The 20,704-nt window shown below is 39.2% G+C and overlaps 1 non-coding gene and 1 pseudogene across 2 annotated transcripts; both read right to left on the bottom strand.

Annotated features, from left to right (window-relative positions):
• Positions 1-5,858: 5,858 nt before the first annotated feature.
• LOC148803778 (small nucleolar RNA R71) lies at positions 5,859-5,965 on the bottom strand. Its single transcript, XR_016081621.1, has one exon. It is a non-coding gene; the product is annotated as a small nucleolar RNA R71 (small nucleolar RNA).
• A 9,081-nt stretch (positions 5,966-15,046) lies between these two features.
• On the bottom strand, positions 15,047-17,030 carry LOC104609734 (galactomannan galactosyltransferase 1 pseudogene; annotated as a pseudogene). The gene has a single exon (XR_016080087.1). The product of XR_016080087.1 is annotated as a galactomannan galactosyltransferase 1 pseudogene (transcript).
• Positions 17,031-20,704: the final 3,674 nt, after the last annotated feature.

Raw genomic sequence — 20,704 nt, 5'->3', positions numbered from 1 at the left:
TCATCTTAGTAGAGGGGACCTGATGAAGAGGACTGATGAGGTTTTATCTGAATTGAAAGTAAAGTTGGTAGAGCTACTTAGCATGTTAGCTCCCTGCATAGTCTTTGAGTTCATAAAAAATGGAAACTATAAAGCGAGAGCTTCAGTTTCTAAAAAGTGAGGACTTAGCTTTCTGGGAGAAGAGGACTTATCTTTTTGTAGGATGAGAACTTAGCTTTTTGTAGCGATTCCCACAGATGGCACCAATTGATGTAACCGTTTTTGGTCATGTACCATTTTTTTTTGTGATGTACCAATTATTGGCTAAGTACTTCGTCATTTGACCTGCTCCCAGGTGGCCTGTGACTCAGTGGATGATGGAGCTCCCTGGTGGCGAACTGCCTGGTGGTGAGCTACTTGGTGACGAGCTCCCTAGTGACGAGCTCCCTAGTGGTGAGCTACTTGGTGATGAGCTCCCTAGTGGTGAGCTACTTGGAGACGAGCTCCCTGGTGGTGAGCTACTTGGTGACGAGCACCCTGGTGGTAAGCTACTTGGTGATGAGCTCCCTGGTGGTGAGCTACTTGGTGACAAGCTCCCTGGTGGTGAGCTACTTGGTGACGAGCTCCCTAGTGGTGAGCTACTTTGATGAGCTGCTAGGTGCACTGCCTTGGTGGCGAGCCTCCTAGTGTAGTGCAACCCGACTACCTCTGCATGAGATGATCTGCTCCTCTTTGCAGATGGCGGGAGCTGAAGGTCCCATCCTCCTACGAGAGATGATCTGCTCATCTTTGTGGACGGCGGGAACTGAGGGACCTGCGAGAACTGAATTAGAGGACCCGGGGGTGTTTACCCGGCGGGGCCACTCCGATGGCTAAGTTAGCACTCTGCACTCTGATAGTAGAGAGCTTGAAGATGATATTAGAGAAATGAGAGAGATAGAGAGCAGGGGTTACCTCCATTTTTTATCCTCCTCCCTACTGAGGGGTCGGATCTCTTATATAGCGGTGTTTTGACAGATTAGGCATAACTGCCTCTGATTCTTTGCCACAGCCATTACTTGCTAGGGCTGAGCTGGTGGGCGCAGGTAACCATTGCAGGGTACGGCCCTGTCAGACATGAGGCGTTGTCAGAGTTGGCAGGCACGATGCCGCCTGGCCAGAGACGTAGGTGCAGTCTCCAGATCTGGAAGGTACGGTTGTTAGGTAGGAAATCTTCTTGCGATACGCTGAGCTACTCTGCAATGAGCTACCTTGCACCGAGCTACTTTTTACTGAGCTACTTTTCACCGAGCTGCCGGTAATGTGCCGAGGTGCTTCTACCCGAGGCAGGTCTTCGTAGCCTAATAGGAGGCGAGCTGCCTGTAAGTGGCCAGCTGCCTGTGGCAAGCTGCCTATAAGTGGCGAGCTACTTGTGGCGAGCTGCCTATGCCGAGATGCTTGTAAGTGCCGAGCTATCTATAAGTGGCGAGCTACCTGTGGCGAGCTGCCTATAAGTGTCGAGCTGCCCCTAAGTGGCGAGCTACCTATGCCGAGCTACCTATGCCGAGATACCTGTAAGTGGCGAGCTGCCTGTGAGTGGCGAGCTGCCTGTAGGTGACAAGTTGCCTGTAGCTAGCTCGAGCTGTCTAGTTGTCAAGAGGCTACACTTAGTTGGCATGAGGTGTCAGGTGTCATAATTTCACTGGAGGGCCAAATCTGCCCTCATAACAAACCATTTTTGTTATTCAACAATAATTTGTGAAAATCATTTCCATCGGCCTCTCCACAATTATTTTCCTTGAGAGGAAGTGGAATACACAACCTCTCAACATCTAAAATAGACTTTGGGGACCGACAAAAATCTTCTTAACAAAAGTATTTTCTTGTGAAGATAAATTTTGGTTTTGCAAGGTATCCAAACAACAACTGTCAAACCTATCCAACAAGCACCGTAAAAATTCATGGGTATGCTCCTACTCAAATCCCCAAAAAGAGGAAGATAAATCTGGATGATTCTTGGTCAAGAATCACAAACTTAGAATAAAAAGCTTTTTTTAACAAAAAAAATTGGCAAATTATGACATCATAAAAAATTATTTAAGTAAAATTGGATTTGCAAAAGAGGAGATATACAAATTTATTAGCAAACACAAACAATCCAACATGGCATGAAAATTGCAACAATTAATTGATTGTTTGAAAACTCTGTATTTTGATGCCTTAAGGGCATCATTTCAGGGGTATTTTCAGCCTTAGAATAGACAAAGTGTGTCATTTTCCCAATTAAATTCAATGTTGTGACCTCTGAGGGTCTCTGTGCAACTTCTGTGGAAAACTAGGGCAGTTACATGGCTGAAATGCAGTTTTTGGGAAGCTGGTGTGAAGTCCAGCTGAGAGAATGGTGTTTTTGTGAAAAATTGAGAACAGGCTGGCGCCTCCTATCTGCTAAACCCAAAATGGCGCCCCTCCTACTGTATTAGCATGCTCCCCTCCCATTAGCAAAACCCTAGGGCACCTTCTAGCTCATTCTTTTCATCCTTAGCAAACCCTAGCCCTCCCTAATTGCTCAATCTCCACCTTCCATCCCTTCTGATCTCCACCATTCATTTTAGGGCACTCTCTTTTTATCTTTTTAACCCTAGGGCACCACCTAACTTCTAATCCTCACCATTCAGCCCCAAGTCATTAGATCTCAGCCCTCCATTCCATTTTCTATCTCAGCCATCTACTCTAAGGTGCCACCCACTCCTTTTAATCTCCACCTTTCAACCCTAGGCGCCTTAATCTCCAACCTTCATTTCTAGGTGCCCAAATCTCAGCCCTATATAATATTGGGCGCCCTCTACTTCTCTTCTCAGCCTTAGGATCAACCCAGAACCATCCTAACCCTTCATTAGAAACCCTAGGGCGCCCATATCTTTGCTAAAACCCACCTGCCGCCCCTTCTTTCTCTCTAATCCCAGTTGTGTCCATCATTCTCTATAAAAAGGACCCAAGGGCTCTTGAGAAGGGATTGGATTCTGCCCCTAGGTAGGACGAAAGGCTGATTTTGAAAAGTTCAAGGGTAAATGAAGAGGAGGACGCCCAGGCAAGAGGAGGGGTTATTGCTTGCAGTTCGCCTAAGCCACTACTATCACCTCTAGATTCGGATTCCAACCATTAGTCTTAAATTTAATTTATGTTCATTCATTTCCAGTTCTGTTTTTTTTTTTTTTTTCTTTCTACAATTTACTTTCATTCAGTTTGATTTTTGTTTTCTTTCTACAGATTTGGAATTCAGCCAGGTAAGATGGAAGGCCAAGCTCGAGAAGTTCGGGGGTTAAAGGAAAGATCTGGAGACTACTATCTCTGATCGGATTACAGACTTTTTATTTCGTTCCTTTTATTTATTTATTTTTTTGCACTTTTCACTTCCAACACTATTCGAATTTTATTTTAATGAATTTCAGTTTAATTAATTAAATTATGTGTTTCTTCAACTCTCACTTGTGTTCTCTTTCTCGGATTTAAGTAAATAACGATTTTTCCCTCGCTTCCCTATGGATACGACCCGTTCTCACCATTTACTACGTTTGTAATTGATTGAGAATCAGGAAAAAAATTATAAATATTAAAACTGGTGTTCCAAAGTGATTAACGACACGCTTATGGACACACCAAGTTTTTGGCACCGTTGTTGGGGAAGCAACGGAGAAAAAATTTTATTTGCTTTATCCGGATCTGTTTCAATATTTTATTATTTTCATTTTTTTACTTGATTCGTTATTTCATTTTAATTCTTACTTCTCTTTGATTTTGCAGGACGTAATAGCGAAAGGTGGGGTACTGGAGCATTGCCGGATTGCGGAAGAAAAAAATAAGAGAAGAGATATTGGATTGTGTTTCAAGTGTAGTCATCCCATTTTATTTTTGTTTTTATTTTCAAATTCCTTTTTTGGATAAAATAGTGAGTTTCAATTTTTTAGTTAATTTTGTTATATAGATCCAATTTATTTTATTATTTATTTTTTTGTATTATTTTATTCATTTTGTTCTTAGATATATTTTTTTATTTTAATTTCTTGAGTGAATTTCTGTTTTAGTAGGTTTGTTTTTTTATTTTTAGATAAAAAAATTCATTTATTTTATTTTATTTTTTATTGCTGCATAATCATTTTTTTATTTTATTTTTGGTTTCACCTTTTGAGTAGCTTTTTTTTCTCTCTTGTTAGAATTTATTTTTGGTAGTTGTTAATTCTTTTTAGCACAATTATTTTTTTATTTTCTGTTTGCAATAATTATTTGTTGCTTTATTTAATTTCCTTTTTTTAGTTATTTAATTGAATAATTATTTGTTAAATAGGAAATTGTTCAAATTTTTGAATTTGAGTTTAAATTACAAATTTGAATTTAAATTTTAATTTTAATTCGAATCTGAATTTGAATTTGAATTTGAATTTGAATTTATATTTCAATATTTAAATTTCAAATATCAAATTTCAAGAAATAAATAAACAAATAAAAATAATAAAAATAATTAATTAATATTTTAAAAGTTTTGCATTTGCATTTCAACATATAGGGTGTGATATTCTAGAGCATGCATCATATAGGTTTATTTAATTGCTGAAATTTAGTTGTGAATGTGTTAGGTTTTCTTTTTATTATTTTAATTGTTCCTTTTACTTAGTTTATTTTATTATTTTATGTTAAATTGCCGAATTGCATATTAGAAATAATTATTCATGCATTGTAATTAGTTGCATTTATTTTGTTTATTTTGTTTTTTTCATTAATCCAATTTTGGGCAATCCAACTTAAATAAGATAAGGTGGGGATTTCATCACCCTTCCTTGGCCCAAAAATCACCACCCTTCACGTGTGGTTTACCCTAAACCCTAATTTAAAATTTGGATAGCAAGATCCTTTAGGAAGCCTCACATTTAGTTCAAAAGTGTGTTGAATTTTAGGGAAGCTTGTAATTACTTTCCATAACCGGCAATTGGTGTCTAAGGAAAGAGGTTAAACGGCTAAGCCTAAGCAGGTTTTGTGGTTACTTAATTAGGTCTTTGCGAGAGCAAGGGGAGCCTCCCACATCCCCACCTCTTACCTGGTGAACCAAAGGAAGTGGTGTAATTCCAAGTGAACCAAAGAGGATTCACATTGGTTGAACCACTAGTTTAGGACTAGGTTAGCCCATAGGTTGTGTGTGTGAATTGCTTGCATTTTTTTAAATACAAAAATTCAAATTTGAATTTAAATTTCAGGAATTTAAATTTCAAAATCTGAATTTGAATTTAAATTTCAAAAAACAAGAATATATATGTATATATAAATTTTTCAAAATCGAGTTTATATTTCAGAATTTAAATTTCAAAATCCAAATTTGAAATTAAAATTAAAAAATTTAAAATTCAAATTTCAACAAGAAGAAAAAGGGACTTCTGAGTTGTATGTTGGGAAGGAAATCTCTAAGGAGAGAAACTATAGAACCCACACCCGAAATAGAGAGATACCTCCATCACCAACATCACAACCAGATGGCTAGAATCAATGATGCCCAACCCAGAAAGTTGAAGGAATACTTCACTCCAACCCAATATAACCCTTCATCCTGCATACAATTGCCAAATACTCAAGCCTTACAGTATGAGATTAAGTCAAGCACAACCCAGATGCTCCCCTCTTTCTATGGGAACCCGAATGAGGACCCATACAAACACATAGACGAGTTTCTGGAAATCCGTTCCTCTGTAAGGATCCAGAACTTCAATGATGATGCCCTTAGATTGACTCTTTTCCCCTTTTCGTTGAAAGATAAGGCCAAACACTGGTTGGGAACTATAGGGAGACTTATTAGAACTTGGGTAGAAATGCAATAAGAATTCCTTAGAAAGTTCTACCCTATAGGATGAACCAATACCATGAGAAAAGCCATCACTGGATTCACCCAAACACCGGGTGAACAAATTCATGAGGCTTGGGAGAGAATGAAGGAGTTAATGAGAAAATTCCCACACCATGGCCTGTCCTAGTGGCAAATTGTCAAGCCTTCTATAAAGGTTTGACGGATCAATACATGCAAATGGTAGATGCAACCTATGGGGGGGCATTTAAGAGCAAAAGTGAGGATGAAGTGTATGCGCTTTTCAAGACCTTGAGTGAAAACTCCATCAATAACGCATCCTTGTATTCCTATGAAAGGTCGGTGGGACCTACAAACAGGGCAGGGCTTTATGAAGTCAAGAATAATACAGAGCCCAAGGCAAGAATGAACTTGAATGCCATCTCAAGAATGAACTAGAAGCTTGATAAGTTTTTCACCTTTAACCAGCAACCGGGCCCATCTACACCCTATCCTGAAGTTTGCACCATTTGTGCCAGCCCGGTCCACCAGGTTAATGATTGTCCCACGGCGGCCCAGTTTTCGCCATTTATCCAAGAACAGGTTCAAGTAGCCCAGAGTTTCTCTAGGCCCGACAATAATCCATTCTCAAATAATTACAACCCTGGGTGGAGAAATCACCCAAACTTTTCTTGGAAGACACATCAACCCAATTCACAGTCCCAACAGTATCATCATCCCTCTAACTCCATGGCCCAACAGTTTCAGAAGCCACAAGTACAGAACCAATTCCAGCAGATGTACCCTAGGAACCAACTGACCCAACCGTATCATACTTACCCTCAACCTCCTCAAACCCGTACAGTAGATGATCAATTCATGTAGCTTCAGCAACTAATCCTAAATCAACAATAGTCCATTGCCAGATTAGAAAGCCAAATAGGACAGCTAGCCTAAGCTTATGTGAGGAGAGAAATAGGGCAATTACTGAGTCAATCGGTTGCAAATCCTAGGAATCAGCTACTAGGTCTTCCTCCACAACAAATTCAACCACCTCCTAAGAACCCTCAATTCAAAAATGCCAAAGCTGTTACAACCTTAAGGGGTGAGAGAATTTTAGAAGACCCGCATGAGGAAAAGAAAATTAAAGAAGAAGAAAAGGAGCAAGAAGACCCTAAGTTGGGGGGGAGAAGAAGAAGGAAAGGAAACTTTAGAAGAATAACCTTTAGTGAACCAACCTGTGGTCCCCTTTCCAACCGTACTCACAGATGGGTCGTTGTGAAAGAAGAAAGGGATTCACAACGAGGAGATCAGGGAGCTCTTTAAAAAGTCCATATTAACATCCCTCTCCTCGATGTGATTCAACATGTCCCAGCCTATACCAAGTTTCTGAAAGAGCTGTGCACTCAAAAGAGGGAGCCATGAGCAGCCCCACAAAAAGTGATGCTCTCGATAGACGTTAGTGCGGTCCTCCTAAACCAACTACCCCGAAAGATAAAAGACCCGAGTGCTCCTTTCATAAGCTGTGTCATCTCTGGAATCACCTTTGATCGGGCCCTATTGGATCTTGGGGCTAGTGTAAATCTACTTCCATTCATTATCTATGAAAGGTTTAGGATAGGCGAGTTAAAACCTACCCCCGTAATTCTGCACACTGATTGGTTAGTCAAGACTCCTCAAGATGTTATCGAGAACGTCATTATCAGGATAGAGAATTGTTATTTCCTTGTAGATTTTGTTGTCCTAAACATGACCCCAATCGAGGAAGTGAACCATAACCTGATAATCTTAGGACGGCCATTTCTAGTAACGACCAATGCAAACATTAACTGTAAATCGGGAGAAACAGACATTTCATTTGGGAAGCAAAAGGTCCAATTAAATGTTTTTAGTGCCTCTAAGTATCCAAACCTATGGGAAGATGAGTGCAATGTGGATATAGTGGAGGATCTTTTGGATGACTTGTCTACCCCTTAGTTAGCCCAGTTTGAGCGTTGTTTGTATGAAGAAGAAAGTGAGTCTAAGAGTCTGGATGGAAGAAGTGAATAAATGTGTCTGGCCGAAGATGTTAAACTTAGCATTGGTTGTGAGGCAACCCAACGTAGTTTCCAGTTGTTTTTAGGATTAGAGTTTTTTTTTCTTGATTTGAGACCAGTCGACAGACCTTGAACCCCTCAAGAAAATCCTCTTGATTGATCCCTTTAGCCCAAGTCCCTTTTACATCATCCTAGTCATGCCATTGGGGGCAATGACACTTAAGTTGGGGAGAGAGGAAAGAGAGAGAAAAATTGAAAAAAAAATTGAGAAGCTAAGCCTTCAGAAATGCATAACTAAAAATTTTACTAAGAAATTTTTAAAAATTTTCCATTAAAAGAGATTCCCAAACAGAAAAAGTTGAGGAAATTGATAAAAGAATATTGAATTTTGTGGAAATTGGTAGTAAGTGATAGGAGTAAAAATTGGTTTTATTTGAATATTGTCGAAATTGTTTAGAAATTGGAAAATACTCCCGAGTTTGCCCCTACCAAGATAAGAAGAAAAAGATGGAGAAATTAAACAAAAATTCTTCAAATTGTTAGAAATAGTGGGCTACCCTGAACAATATTGCAAAAAAAAAAAAAGAGAGAGAATAAAAGGTCAATAGACACCCTACGCTTAATAACTGAGTCTCTTCACCTAAGTCAAGTGTCGAGATTCGCGTCAAATGGAAAAGGAGTGCCAAAGACACTTACCTAACGCTTAGTAATCGGGTCTTTTCACCTAAGGCAAGTGTCGAGATTCAAATAAAACAATGGAAGGTAACAATAAAAATAAGTGTGCATATCAAGTTTAGGGGTAGAAATCTACTGTAAAAAATGATAAGAAAAATACCCACCTGATTTCAAAAATCAATCTCAGCTTATCAAGACAGTCTTCAAATGGAATGGTAAATAAAATTTTTAAGCCAAGTTTCTGCGATATTCGAATTAGGACAATTTTACCCCTTAAGCCCAATACCGATCTATACAAAGTTTGAGAATTCTAGAATCGGGATACTTGGCTAATTTTGTGAGAAATGATGTTACAATGGGAATGATCTCTTTACTCAGTGTAATTTTAAGGTTGCGTTGCTAAGGGACTAGCAATGGTTAAGTTGGGGGGTGTGATAACTTTGTATTTTGATGCCTTAAGGGCATCATTTCAGGGGTATTTTCAGCCCTAGAATAGTCAAGTTACATGGCTAAAATGCAATTTTTGGGAAGTTGGTGTGAAGTCCAGTTGAGAGAGGGGTGTTTTTGTGAAAAACTAAGAACAGGAGGGCACCTCCAATCTGCTAAACCCAGAATGGCACCCCTCCTATTGTATTATCATGCTCCCCTCTCATTGGCAAACCCTAGGGCGCTGTCTAACTTACTTTTTTCATCCTTAGCAAACCCTAGCCACCCCTAACCGCTCAATCTCCACCTTCCATCCCTTCTAATCCCCACCATTCATTTTAAGGCACTCTCCTTTTAGCTTTTTAACCCTTGGGTGCCACCTAACTTCAAATCCTCACCATTCGGCCCCTAGTTATTAGATCTTAGTCTTCCATTCCATTTTCTATCTTAGCCATCCACTCTAGGGCGCCTCCCACTCCTTTTAATCTCCACCTTTCAACCCTAGGCGCCTTAATCTCCACCCTCTATTATTGGGCACCCAAATCTCAGCCATACATAATATTGGGTGACATCTCCTCCTCTTCTTAGCCTTAGGATCAACCTAGAACCATCCTAACCCTTCATTAGAAACCCTAGGGCGCCCATATCTTTGCTAAAACCTAGCTGACGCCCCCCTTTTTCTCTCTAATCCCAGTTGTGTCGATCCTTCTCTATAAAAAAGACCCAAGGGCTCTTGAGAAGGGGTTGGATTCTGCCCCCAGGTAAGACGAAAGGCTAATCTTGAGAAGTTCAAGGGTAGAGGAAGAGGAGGACACCCAGGCAAGAGAAGGGGTTCCTGCTTGCAGTTCGCCTAAGCCACTACTACCACCTCTAGATTCGAATCCCAACAATTAGTCTTAGATTTAATTTCTGTTCTTTCATTTCCAGTTCTATTTTTTTTTCTTTCTACAATTTACTTTCATTTAGTTTATTTTTGTTTTCTTTTCTGCAGATTTGGAATTCGGCCGAGTAAGACGGAAGGCCTAGCTCGAAAAGTTCGAGGGTCAAAGGAAAGATCCAGAGACTGATACCTCTGATCATATTACAGACTTCTTATTTCATTCCTTTTATTTATTTATTTATTTTTTTACACTTTTCACTTCCAACACTGTTCAAATTTTATTTTAATGAATTTCAGTTTAATTAATTAAATTCTGTGTTTCTTTAACTCTCAATTGTGTTCTCTTTCTCGGATTTAAGTAAATAATGATTTTTCCCTCGCTTCCCTGTGGATACGACCCGTTCTCACCATTTACTGCATTTGTAGATGTTTGAGAATTGAAAAAAAATTATAAATATTAAAACTGGTGTTCTGAAGTGGTTAACGACACGCTTCCGGATACACCATGGTTCAAACTCAAAAATAGCAGCATGATAACTAGATTGAAGTTAATGGTCATGTTCATAATACTCCTGTGAAGGATATTGAGCTAAAGTTGGCTTAAAGCCCGATGGGAAATAAAGAGAAAATGAAATCTCAAGAAATCGTAAGGAGAAACTGAAAAGGATACAACTCAAATTCTCCACTAATTTTGGGGGTGAGATAATACATCCAAATGAAGCCGAATAGAGCTCAATGTGGTCATGGAGAGCAGATAAAACACAAAGCCCAACGTGGTCATGGAGTGAACATAAAAATATAAAATAATAATGAGAACAGAAGAAGAAAAGGAACTTACCATCAATCGCCGGTTGATTTCTTGCCATCGAACGTTAGTCACCGGTGATCTGGTAATGGGATAGTGTTTGGATAAGAGAGGGTGGGGCTGTGGGAGGTGAATCTGAATGTGAGAGGGAAGGGAAAATTCAAACTTGTGTCTTGGAAGCTTCAACTAGCCGAATGTAAGGGGTTTTGGCTTTTATTGTCTGTTAGTGGCCAGTTCAACCACCCGAATGCATGGTTTTTAAAACTGACCTAGAGACTGAACCGGTCAGGTGTCCGGTTACCAGGTCGAATGGTCCGACCATTCGAATCGAACGCCCGGTTCAGCGGTTTGCTGACCAAAATCAACGATTTTCTTTGGGGAAAACAGAACCGGTCCGGTTTTGAAAACCATGCCCAAATGAATGTTAATGGCAAAGAACTATTAGTCTGTTATTAACGAATTGAGATCTGCTCCTCACACAGGGCGCCTCACAATGACCTCACAGGCACATCCCATCATGCATTGGGAACATCTCCCACAAATAATAGCACATAAGTACGGGAGATGTTCCCAATACACGGTGAGATGTGCCTGTAAGGTCGTTATGACGCTCCCTGTGTGAGGAGCAGATCCGGTCTCGTTGTTAACACCAATGAGGCAACATGTATGCCTCTAATTGGAGGGTCTACGCTTCCTGGTGGGTTCATAGTATGCGAGCAAAGCAAGAAGATGATGAAGAATGCTTTTCACATTGAACTCTAACAAGGATATTTGGAGGGGTAGTATGGGAAATTTGATAAAGCCATTTATCTTTCGATGCTAAATCACTTGGGGTGGAGGTTTAAAGTTATGATGAATTTAGATAACATACCTAAAAGGTCATGGTGAGTTTCAGATAATAGTAAAAATGTAAACGTTAATCTTAAGCCATTGCTTTGATGCTTTCACTTGGAGAATCTAAGGTTTAAAATAAGAACCTGTTTGAGGAGTTCAGCTTCGATCAGTGCAATGACCGTTCGAACAACCTTGACAGCCTTGCATTAGGAATATCTCCGAGTTCAAATCAGCCCCCACAAGACTGTCCCCCACAACGTCTCACAGCACATCCCCACGGTGTATTGAGAACATCTCCCGATGATAATACCGGGAATGATGATATCATCATTGAAAGATGTTCCCAATACACGGCGGAAATGTGCTGTGGAATGTTGTGGGGGTAGTCTTGTGGGGGGCTGATTCGGTCTCAATATCTCCATACTTATGTGCTTTCTTTCATGAGGAGATATTCCCAATGCATAATTGGAAAAGGCTCTTCGAACGGTGTAAGCATGGAGTTGCACTTACTGAAGCCTGCCTCCTATTTGAGGGGCTAAAGCTTTGATTGGGCTTCCCTGTTCTTTCACCAAACATAGGACATAGCTTATGAATTATTTGGATGGGGCTCACCTCATAAAGCTAGAAGCCACTTTTGTGCCCATTCATGAATTATAAGGCTATTCAGCTGCTTTGAAGTGCTCGCCATAACCTATTTAAAGAGGCTGACGATAGCCGATTTGGGTTCTTTAGATTTTTTACCATATTCCATATATAGCTTATAAGCTGTCCATGTAGGGTCCACATTGGAAGCCAAAGGCTCCTCCATTCAATCCTCCCAAGTGGGCACTAGCTGTGTTTGGTTTGTAAGAAAAACAAGAAAGAAAAATATTTAGAGAAAGGTTTCTAGGAATTTCACAAATTTTATTAACAATTGTCCTTAAGGTCCAGTTTCTCTCATATTCTCCAATTCCATCCAACCAAACATAGCATAAAGCCCTGGGCCAGTGGAGATTCAGAAACGTAAACACATATCTAATCCAGTAGATCCTTCATATGAAGTACAGTTTCGATTTTAGTGTTAGAACTAAAGGACCAAGGTTGAGTAATTATGGAATACCAAAGAGGTCCAAATCAAAGGCAAGGCAGATGCAATTGAAGTATAGGGCCAAATGTTGCTGGGGTACCCAAAGTTTTAAGCCCATAAGCCCATTAGTCACATTTTCTCGGTACGTGGAAGAAATAGGATAGTGCTTTGTGAGGAGCAGATCGAGACTCGCATTGTCTCAAGTCTTTCTCAAACGGAGTATTGACATAGTAATGTACAACCGTACATGACCAAGGTAGAAAAGAGGTCTCTGAATTTAGATTTGCTTCTCACAGAGACAGAGGGCCTCACACCAACCTCCCAGCGCGTTGTAGCTATGCATTGGAAACATATCTCTATGATGTTAACTTATAAATAGGGAAATGTTCTGCCGTGCAGTTCCAAGTGCTCTGAGGTTGGTGTGAGGAGCAAATCCAGACTCAAGGAACTTGTATTGACAACTAACTGAATGGTCCAAATCCAGACTCGGGGACTTTCTGTGTTCATAATTAACTGAACGGTCTCTCTTCATGTGTCTTTTTTCAGAGTGTGCACGGGTCGGTTTGGTTCAATTCCATGGAAGAATCAGGAATCTACTTATAGGAATTGGTTTCATGTTTCTGGAATTGAAACCTATTCTATGAAGGTCAGTTCTGGCCTTGGTGGTTTTGAAGTTAGTTTTAGGGTTTACCTGTGGAACTTGTTCTTTCTTTACTCTTACATTTCTAAAAAAAAAAAAAAGAAAAAGAAAAACACGAAACGTGTCCTTTACAAACTTGATTTTCAATAATGATAATATATAGTTTAAAACTTATATAATCCTTATTGATTAAATTAAATAATTTAATATGAAGATTACCATAATATTAATATATGATTTTAAATTTATCATTATAATTTAAATTTTGTAAATATTACCTTTTATATTATTTATTATACACAATCAAATATTAAAATGAAAACAAATGACCAAATCATTTAAGTAACCCAATGATTAAGTGAGACAATGGCTCTTGTAATCATGAATGCTTGGATTCAAATCTTCACATTCTTAAAAATGTTTTGGAGTTTATTTCAAGACAAATTTGGTTCCAAGGCCGGTATTAAGAAAGTCAACCGAGGCTGCTTCATCAAGTTGGTTCAGATAGGATAAACCCCTAAATCTTGGAACCAACTTGAGTGGGGTCAGTTCCAAGAATTTGGAGCGACCCTACCCTGTAACAGATTGGGTAGGGTCAATTCAAGACTAGTTCAAGGTCAATTCTATTTGGTTTTGAATAAAACCTACCCATTTGCTCACCCTTAGTATTTTCTGCATGCTCAGGTTGGCTATTTGTGTGGCTAAATCTGCCCAAACTACATACAAAATAACAAAGTGTCCCATCTAGAAGGTTTTCACCAAAATTTAACTTCATTCCATGAACCTAACACAAAGCCAGTTGTTTCTTTAATTATGAAGTGTCAAAGTACCAAGGTGATCCATTATTAACATAAAAAGAAAAAAGAAACATTGAAAAGGAGATGTTAAAATGTGAAAAGCTATTTAGGGCGTGAGAGAAACATGCTAATCTGCCTTCAAAAAAAAAAAAAAAAAGCACGCTAATCTATTATCTATTGATTAATCACTAGACTAAATTGAGATATTTTCTCCACATGGAGTCTTCAAATAAGGCAGTTATTATAAAAAGGATAGGCTCCATTGTATAATGTAGTTGAGATACATCCTCTTCCAAAGGAGACCTAAAGGCCCCTCCTTAATTTACATTGAATATTTTTAGGCTATGTTTGGTTTGAAATAAAAAGTAGGAAAAGGAAGGGAAAGGTAGAAAAATCTTTACAAACTTTGTATAAGTTTTCATATTTTTCCCTTCCTTTCCTTACCTTTTCCTTGAAACCAAACATAGCCTTAAATTTTTAGGCAATTTTCTAAAACCTAATAGACCAGATGGGAATCAGACTGCCTGATAAAACTGAAAATCAAGATTATACAGACCATATAATTAATTGTGTTTAACCACATATTTTACTTTTTTCATTTCTTTTAGTCTGATCACTTTTTAGACATATGCGTTAAGATGAATATTAACATCTGAATCTATTAAATAGGCCTAACTCTAAGTATTCAACATATTTGTGACCCTGAAAACTGATATATATGTATCATACGATATACATACGTTGTGATACTTTCTGTTTCTGAACCTTGGTCGTAATTTTTTCTGTTTAATTATGCAACATAAGAGACCTGACGATTCTAACGGAACTAGAAATATGCATGGGTGGTAGTGACAAAGAAGTTCTGATTTGTTTCAATTTATTGGAAAAAATTTTCTTCAGCGGGGTTGTCTACTCTTATAGTCTTATCTACAAAGGGATTATGCATGAAATTAATTCCTATAACATAGAATAATTCAATTGAACTAAACGAAATTTTCTTATTGTTGGATTGGACCTGCTTCAAACTGATTGCAATTACTGTTAACCCGGTCCATTGTGAACTTTGATTTACTTGTTAGATAATCGCCAACACTGGTCATGCATGAATTCTAATTAATCAACCCTGACAATAGAAATTCAAACCCAATTCCTTTTTATGAGGAAGCATAGCTATAGAGCTTACAAATAACCGTGCCAATTGTTTAATGTTCCAATATATAGTACATAAAAAAAAGTACAATTCATCAACTACTAAATAATTTCGTACTACTTCTTCGAGCATAAAAAAGTAATTTTTTTTTTTTTTTTTACTTTTAGTCTCCTCATTCTAACCCTCTCGATCAACTTGGTCTGACCAATGACCACATACAGTTTCATTTAATTTATTAAGCAAAACCTCGGTTCGATCTCTCAGCAATCCAGTAAGTTAAAACAAGCAGGGATTAGACAAGTAACGCAACACAACGTAGCTTAAATTTGTCCGCTTCTTCTTCTTCTTCTTCTTCTTCTTCTTCTGTTTTTAGCTACTAGTTAATTAATAGCAAGTAATTAGGCAGAAGAAGGATAATCAAAGGGCAGAGGAGAAACGGAGGAAGAGTCGAGCATGTCACCGTGCACGAAGCCGAAGGTACGCAATACCTGATTATCTGCAAAATTCAGCGCTTTCTCCATTCCCTTCCAGCAGCTCTCCCCCGAATATATGCGGTTGTGATTTCCATTGCAGGGCTGACAGCCAGTAAAATGGGTGACGAAGGGGCGTCTCCAGCTCCCCCACCCGAACCCAGCCTCCTTCAGATACGGCTCCCTCAGCTGCGCATAGTAGCCGTTCACCTTCTCGGCATGTCGCCTTCTCAGCTCTCCCGCACTTGTCTCAATCCCTACGTACCTGTCGCTAATGTTTTCCAACCTCTCCACGATCTCCAACCAATACCCTTCGAAGTAGTACTGGCTCTCCACATAAATCTTATCCGCCCATTTCTCCTTCTGCTCCAACAGTAAGTAAACCAGCCCGGACTGGTCGTCCGACTCTGCGTATACCTTGTCCTTGAGTACTGATTTCTGGGTCTTCCCCCACTTGTCGTAATCGGGTGTCTGGGGTCCCATGCTCGCCCACACGTCCATAAAGTCCATTGACCACTGGCAGTTTCGAATGAGGAACACACCCGCATTCAGGCTCACCCAACTTTTCTTCTCGTATATCAATTTCTCCCACCCGTGAACCACCATGTTGTGTTCCCTGTACCTCTCCAGAGGCAGCTTGAAATCCATGTCCGTGAACGCCGCGTCCGAGTCCATCCACCATATCCATTCCGCCTCCGGGTGAGCAATCATCGCGGCTCGCAGCACTGGAATCTTCGCCCAAAATGTTTTCATCTCGGGGTGCAAAAGGACATTGTTGTAGAAGATATCGTAGCCATGGATTCGGCAATAATCCACTTTGTTCTTGAAGAATCTCAGGAGGAGGTGATCGCCGATGGGGTTCTGGCACGGCGATGGCTGCGATCCAGACACGAGGAGAATTCGCTCCTGTATTCCGGGGGAAAAATATGGGTGGTGCTTCAGCCATTCACGCCGTTTCTTGTCCCAGTTCTTGATGGGTTTGTCTTTGTCGACGTAGTAGCTGAGGTTGGGGTCGTCATAGAATGTGGGAGAAGAGGGGTCGTGGCTTCGGTTTACCCTCATTGACACAACAACTTGGGCGCAATCATCTGAGGCGAATACCTCCGAGACAGAGGGCTTTGGCCGGGTGACAGCAGAAGAGAAAGTAGGGGTAGGGTTGGGAACAGGCATGATGGAGGACCAGAGAGCGCAGAAGAGTAGCAGGGCCACCATGACTCCTCCGACGAAGAGAATAGCGTCGGTGAGCGAGGAGGAAATTTTGCAGCGATATGAGTGTTTTGCCATGCCGATTGTCTTCGTTGCATGGAATGAAGATTGGTCGGGAGCCAGCATTTCAAAAAGGAGGGTTTAGTTGAAGGGTAGCAGCAGAAAGAGGAAAGAGTGGCAGAGTGGCACTCTACTCTTTCTATTGGCTGAGGCCCGAGAGCTAGTGGAGTGGATTTATGATTACTGGAACAGACGTTGGCGACATTAAAACCAGCCCCTGTTTACATTTGTTCTCTCTTTATACCTCGCCTGCCTAATATAGCCCTAGCCCTGACCTCTCATCAGTGAGTCAGTCACCCCTGAGTTAAACAATGGCAATATAGTCCGTACCAGTACTGGTACTCCCCTCTCCTCGATTTTTACTTTACTACATTAAAACCGTTAGATTGAAATCTTGGGCAGATATTCTTGACCAAACATTTGTATTTTGTAACCGTGCAAGAATAAATAAAAAAACAAGAAGGTATTCTGTAAAGGTTCCTATCCAACGGCACCTATGACCTAACCTCCAAATATGTCACCAGTGCATGTATAGTATAGAATAAGGCTTCAAATTCAAAGGTAGGATCTACTATCAATACAATGCACCCAACACTGTCCCACGGCAATGGTCTTCTTGTTTTATGTGATTGACACGTGGACAGTGTCAAAGTCTACCGACACTTGCGGTTTTTCGTTGGGGTTCCCACGTGACCAATCAAAGGTTTGGGCCTTTTGGCATTTCAGTTGGCTCAGGAGGCTGAGGGTCGTGCTTCGCAACCTGGACTAGAGACTGGGGGCCCAATCGCTTGCTATTCGCATCTCCCGTGTTCGGTGTTTCAGCTTTATCAGGAGCCAGTCCAAAATGGGCCTACTGAATCATTACAAGTATAATATAACGCTTCAAATATCATGAAAACTGAGAAGGACATAAATGTATACAGCAGAGGCTCTCCTTTCAATTTCATTTCGGTAAATTGCTGAATCCTTTTTTGACATAATTGCAAATAGACCCTTTTTGTTAGATATTCAAATGTTCGAAATATTCATATATTTATTTTGATCAAAATATTTATTTTTTAAATTCTCTACATATGAATTGCTACTCCAAATCCTTTCTATCTCTTTCTGAAATTGATTTATTTTTCAAAATTAACCTTCATATCAATCATTCAAAGGTAAGGTTATAACTTTAAATTCTTTTTGTTTTTTTATTTTCATAAAGTTTGTATTATTTTTCTGTAGAAATTAACCTCAATAGTAACTATATGAATATTTTGGACATTCATATATTAATTAAGCAAGTATTAATAAATGAATGAGGTAGCACGACCTTTCCTGAATTTGTGCTTGAATTTCTTGTGGAGGGAGATCTCCAATCTCCATTGTAATTAATGGCCATCCACTCCAAAAAATAATGTGTCTATAAGGCTTTCTTTGGAGCCAGATTTCGTACTCACTTTTCCTACCCACTCTCTACCTGCAGTGAAATAGAGTCACACATCTCTCAATATATAATAGAGATGTGTGACTCCAATTCACGACAAGGGTAGAAAAAGTGAGTAGAAAATCCTGAATGCTTTCTTTCCCTACAGGAGACTCTACATTAATTGAATTATAATTTTGTCAATTCCACTGAAATTGTGGATTGTTGAGGAGTGGAACTGAATTTCTTTTACCAAACAAAAAAAAAATATAAATAAAAGAAACTGAATTTCAATTGCACTGAAATTAGAATTAGCACCCACTTTTGGTGTCACCTGAAATCCACAACTCTGAATTCAAAAGTATGGTATGCTAGCTGAAAAATGAAAATGGTGGAAATAAGAGATTAGTTGTAATGAATAAATAATTTAACCATCAGTAGAAATGAACTGGACATGATTACAAGCAGAAGCAACTTACTCGTAATTTACTAATATATAAGTCATCCAAATCGATGTGTATCATATACCTACCAAGTTAGTTGGGGGGTTACAAATTGCTATTAGTTTACATACTCCACTTGTTATAGTGCAGCAGAGGCACCCCCTGCGGATGGCAAACCCATATTCTCAAATCTCAAACAGCCATTGGATAACTTCTTAGTGGGTCCCACCCATGTGTCTATTAATTTTAGGAAGATTTACAATGACATTACCCAACTAGTCATCTACCCCTACACCTTTCCCCAAAATGGTGAAAGGTGTGGAAGAGGCTGATATTAGAGTGATAGGAGCAATAAGGAAGCAAAGGGTATAAGACGATATTATGGCTCACTTCACTTGATTTCTTTTCCACAACAACCATCTTACATTTGAGTGGAAGGTTGATTTGAAATTCGTCCTACACTTCACCAATGCGTACCCAGATTGATTTCTTTCTTCTTCTTTTTGGAAAGATAGTTGGATTTTGGAGGAGGCAAGAATTAGTAGAAAATCAACAAAAAGAAGCCATATCACATATATTGGGAGTAGGGAAATGGACCCGCAATCGGCTAGAGTTTCTCAAACATGGCAAATTCCTGTAGAATACGCATGCATATTTTGACATTATATTTGCCCTCTCTAAAGAAACATTTCAAATCATAGGGGCTTTCCAAGATCTGGATTAATATGAAGTTTACAAGATTACAGTTTTGTATTAATCAGAAACAACATCAGACCTTTAGAAGGGACACTTGACTGGTGTGCCTACCGACTGTGCCTTTCTACCGGAAGATCCAGAACCACTCTTTCAAAATAAGGGCTTTGATCAACTAGGGTACCAAGTCATTTATATATTTGTTTTGGTTTTTGTGTAAATCATACAAGTTAAATTTAATTATGTAATGTCAAATTATATCTTCGCCTTTTACTTGCATATAGCATGCAGGTGCCCTTGCACTAAAATAATAGAAAGAGGACAGTGGAGAGGTAAGGAGTCCTCTCATCATACCTCTTCTTTCTCACTCATGTGGTTATTTATCTTTAAATTAAATTATTATAAATATTACTAAAAATATAATAAGACAAAATTAAAACCATCATGAGTCTTCATTCATAAAATATATAAGTACTCTCTCTCTCTCAACCTTAATAGTCAATGTTTGCAACACATCTCCCCTCATCCATTTTAAGTCCTTTTTCTCTTAAATCTCTTTTAACCCTTTTTTTCTCTCTCTAATAAAGTAAGCTGTAAATTATAGATGGACTGGGTTAGGTTAAGAGCCAAATATGTAGGGACGCATGGTGATCATAAAAAAAAACCCTGAAAACTAAATCAAACCGAGAAAATCAAACTGAAAAATCCAATTAACCAAATCAACCAGTTCAATTTCAATTCGATATTTTTGAAAAGCTGAAGGATTACTGGCTCAATATTTTATTAACCTAAAAAACTAAAAGTTAACTGAACTGGTCAAACCAAAGAATCGAACTGGTCAAACATCAAAACCGGTCAACCAGTTAACTGGTTGGCCAATAGTATCGGTTCAATGTCAAAAAATAACCCACATTTTGGTTAGCTAAATTGTAAGCACCCCTACAAAGGAATAGGGGCAGGGATAATGAGCCATATGCACACCTCATGGCAGACCCAAACAGCCTTGCCTAAACTGCCTATATATATATATATATATATATACATAAACTGCCTCTCGTATCTTCGAATGGCATTTTTCTATTTCACCCCTACCCTGCTAGTTTTTATTTAAATGCAACATATCTGTATCTGCCGAATCTCACTTCTATTACAGAGGCGGCAAAATATTTCTGATTTCAAGTGGGATCATTGCCATCCCAATACGAGAGGAGAGGATAGTTTATGGTGTGATAAGAGGGAAAAAGAGCAAATAGAGAAAAACATTGTCCACTCTAATTTTGTGGACAAGTTTTTTCTTAAGCAGAGAAGCAGGGGTTCAAGCAGCCCGTTCTGAATC

The sequence above is a fragment of the Nelumbo nucifera genome, chromosome 1, assembly GCF_055504915.1.
Source record: "Nelumbo nucifera cultivar China Antique chromosome 1, China Antique-T2T, whole genome shotgun sequence".
In the NCBI taxonomy this organism is placed as follows: Eukaryota; Viridiplantae; Streptophyta; class Magnoliopsida; order Proteales; family Nelumbonaceae; genus Nelumbo; species Nelumbo nucifera.
Note: the sequence above shows the minus strand (reverse complement) of the source record. Positions and strands in the feature narration are given on the sequence as shown.